The following is a 4,576-nucleotide window of genomic DNA, read 5'->3' on the forward strand; positions in this document are numbered from 1 at the left end:
GAACTATCTGAACACAATTACCAAATGCTTTTCACACAAATAAAGTCAGATCTAAATAATTGGAAAAATATTCATTGCTCACAGGTAGACCAAGCCAATAGAATAAAAATGATGATTCTACTCATGTTAATTTACTTATTCAGTGCCATATCAATCAAACTACCAAAAATTATTTTATAAAGCTGGAAAAAAACAGCAAAATTCATCTAGAAGAACAAAAGCTCAAGGATATCCAGGGAATTAATGAAAAAAATTCAAAGAAAGGTGGCCTAGCAACATTAAATCTCAAATTATATTATAAAGCAGCAATTATGAAAACTATTTGGTACTGAGTGAGAAATAGAGTGATGAATCAATGGCATAGATTAGGTACACATGACACAGTAGTAAATGATCATAGTAATCTACTGTTTGATAAACCCAAAGACACCAGCCTTTGGGATAAGAACTCATTATTTGGCAAAAACTGTTGGGAAAACTGGAAAACAACAGGGCACAAACTAGGTATAGACCCACATTTCACACCATATGCCAAGATAAGGGCAATTGGTAGATGATTTAGGCATAAAGGGTGATACCATAAGCAAATTAGAAGAGAAAGGAGTAATCTGTCTTTCAGTTCTACGGAGAAAGGAAGAATTCATGACCAAATATGAGATAGAGAGCATTACAAAATATGAAATAGATAATTTTGATTATATTAAATTAAAAAACTTTTGCACAAACAAAACCAATGCAAAGAAGTTTAGAAGTAAAGCAGAAAGCTAGGAAACAATTTTCATACCAAATATCTCTCTCATTTCTCAAATATATAGAGAACTGAGTCAAATTTATAACAACTCAAGTCATTCCCCAATTGATAAATGGTCAAAGGATATGAACAGGCAGCTTTCAGATGAAGAAATCAAAGCTATTGATAGGCATATGAAGAAGTGCTCTAAATCGCTTTTGATTAGAGAAACACAAATTTAAAAAAACTCTGAGGTGCCACCTCACACCTATCAGAGTGGCTAACATGAAAAAAAGAAAATGATAAATGTTGGAGAGTATGTGGGAAAACTGGAACACTAGTGTACTTTTGTTAGAGGTGTGAACTGGTCCAACCATTCTGGAGATCAATTTGGGACTGTGCCCAAAGGGCAACCAAACTGTGCACACCCTTTGATCCAGCAATGTCACTACTAGGTTTGTGTCCCAAAGGGATCATAAAAAAGGAAAAAGGACCTACATATGCAAAAATATTTATAGTAGCACTTTTTGTGGTGGCAAAATATTGAACATTTGAAGGGATGCCTATCAATTGGGGAATGGCTGAACAAGTTGTGGTATATGAATGTAATGGAATACTATTGTTCCATAAGAAATGAAGAGGAGGCAGATTCCAGAAAAATCTGGAAAGATTTGTGTGAACTGATGCAGTGAAATGAGCAGAACAAGAGAAACATTGTACCCAGTATCAGCAACATTGTGAGATGATCAACTATGAATGACTCAACTCTTCTCAGCAACACAATGATCCAAGACTCATGAAGGAAAATGTTATCCACATTCAGATGAAGAACTGATGGACTCTTAATGCATACTTTTTTCACTTTATTCTTTTTCATGATTTTTTCCTTTTCATCTGTTTCTCTGTTCACAACTGTGACTAATACGGAAATATATTTTACATAATTGCACATGTATAATCTACATTAAATTATTACTATCAGCAGCATAAAACTGAATTTCATCTGTCTTCTTACTGTGCCAAGAATCCTGCATCTCTCTAAGCTTTTCTTGTACTTTACTTTTTTTTTTGAATTTAATTTATTTAATATATTTAGTTTTCAGCATTGATTTTCACAATAGTTTGAATTACAAATTTTCTCCCCGTTTCTACCCTCCCGCCCACTCCAAGATGGCGTATATTCTGGTTGCCCTGTTCCCCAGTCAACCCTCCCTTCTGTCACCCCACTTCCCCTCCCATCCCCCTTTCCCTTCTTCTCTTGTAGGGCAAGATAAATTTCTACGCCCCATTGCCTGTGTATCTTATTTCCTAGTTGCATGAAAAAACTTTTTTTTTGTGTTTTTGAATGTCTGTTTTTAAAACTTTGAGTTCCAAATTCTCTCCCCTCTTCCCTCCCCACCCACCCTCCCTAAGAAGGCAAGCAATTCAACATAGGCCACATGTGTATCATTATGTAAATCCCTTCCACAATACTCATGTTGTGAAAGATTAACTATGCTTTGCTCCTTCCTAACCTATCCCCCTTTATTGAATTTTCTCCCTTGACCCTGTCCCTTTTCACAAGTGTTTGTTTTTGATTACCTCCTCCCCCTGTCTGCCCTCCCTTCTATCATCCACCCTTTTTTATCTTCTTCCTCCTTCTTTCCTGTGGGGTAAGATACCCAATTGAGTATGTATGGTATTCCCTCCTCAGGTCAAATCCGATGTGAACAAGATTTACTCATTCCTCCTCACCTGCCCCCTCTTCCCTTCCTACAGAACTGCTTTTTCTTGCAACTTTTGTGAGAGATAATTTACCCCATTCTATCTCTCCCTTTTTCCCTCTCTCAATATATTCCTCTCTTATCCCTTATCCCTTAATTTAATTTTATTTTTTTTAGATATCATCCCTTCATATTCAACTCACCCTGTGCCCTCTGTGTATATATATATATACACACACATATATATACACATATACATATATATGTATATATAGCTACATATATACATACATTGACACACACATATGTGTGTGTATGTATACACACACACACACACACACACACACACACACATATATATATATATACATATATGCATATTGCTTTCAGCTACTATGATACTGAGGTCTCAAGAATCATACACATCATCTTTCCATATAGGAATGTAAACAAAAGAGTTCAGCTTTAGTAAGTCCCTTATGATTTATCTTTCTTGTTTACCTTTTCATGCTTCTCTTGATTCTTGTGTTTGAAAGTCAAATTTTCTATTCAGCTCTGGTCTTTTCACTGAGAAAGCTTGAAAGTCCTCTATTTTATTGAAAATCCATATTTGGCCTTGGAGCATGATACTCAGTTTTTCTGGGTAGGTGATTCTTGGTTTTAATCCTAGCTCCATTGACCTCCGGAATATCATATTCCAAGTCCTTCGGTCCCTTAATGTGGAAGCTGCCAGATCCTGTGTTATCCTGATTATTTTTCCACAATATTCAAATTGTTTCTTTCTGGCTGCTTGCAGTATTTTCTCCTTCACCTGGAAGCTCTGGAATTTGGCAACAATGTTCCTAGGAGTTTTCTTTTTGGGATCTATTTGAGGAGATGATCTGTGGATTCTTTCAATTTCTATTTTACCCTCTGGCTCTAGAATATCAGGGAAGTTCTCCTTGATAATTTCTTGAAAGATGATATCTAGGCTCTTTTTTTGATCATGGCTTTCAGGTAGTCCAATAATTTTTAAATTCTCTCTCCTGGATCTATTTTCCAGGTTACTGGTTTTCCCAATGAGATATTTCACATTGTCTTCCACTTTTTCATTCCTTTGGTTCTGTTTTATAATATCTTGATTTCTCATCAAGTCACTAGCTTCCACTTACTCCAATCTAATTTTTAAGGTAGTATTTTCTTCAGTGGTCTTTTGGACCTCCTTTTCCATTTGGCTAATTCTGCCTTTCAAGGCATTCTTCTCCTCATTGGCTTTTTGGAGCTCTTTTGCCATTTGAGTTAGTCTATTTTTTAAGATGTTGTTTTCTTCAATATTTTTTTTCAGTATTTTTTTGGTTCTCCTTTAGCAAGTCATTGACTTGTTTTTCATGGTTTTCTCACATCATTCTCATTTCTCTTCCCAATTTTTCCTCTACTTCTCTAACTTGCTTTTCCAACTCCTTTTTGAGCTCTTCCATGGCCTGAGACCAGTTCATGTTTTTCTTGTAGGCTTTTGATGTAGGCTCTTGGACTTTGTTGACTTCTTCTGGCTGTATGTTTTGGTCTTCTTTGTCACCAGAGAAGGATTCCAAAGTCTGAGACTGAATCTGAGTGCGTTTTCGCTGCCTGGCCATATTCCCAGTCAACTTACTTGACTCTTGAGTTTTTCGTCAGGGTATGACTGCTTGTAGAGTAAAGAGTACTTTGTTCCAAGTTTGAGGGGATGCACCGTTAATTTCAGAGCTATTTCTACACACCCAGCTCTGCCACAGCAGCACTCCTCCTTCCTCAAGAACCCCCAACCCGGACCTGATGCAAATCTTAAACAGGCTCTGCACTCCTGCTCTGATCCACCACTTAATTCCTCCCACCAGGTGGGCCTGGGGCTGGAAGTAACTGCAGCTCTAGTTCTGTAGCTGCACCTCCCCCTGCTGCCCCCGGGGCAGTGGCCCAACTACAAACTCTTTTCACTCAGTCCCCTGCTTTCCAGCCACCATCTTGGCTCTGCCCCTGTACTTTACTTTTGATGGAATTAAATGTTGCCTTCTTAGAGATGGATGAGCTATCCTTCTGGTTAACCTTGTGGAACTCCCATTTTTCATTTAGCATCTTCTGAATTTCTGGATTTCAATTTCATGACATCAATTTCATGACAGCATGCTTG

The sequence above is a fragment of the Trichosurus vulpecula genome, chromosome 6 (assembly GCF_011100635.1).
Source record: "Trichosurus vulpecula isolate mTriVul1 chromosome 6, mTriVul1.pri, whole genome shotgun sequence".
NCBI lineage: Eukaryota > Metazoa > Chordata > Mammalia > Diprotodontia > Phalangeridae > Trichosurus > Trichosurus vulpecula.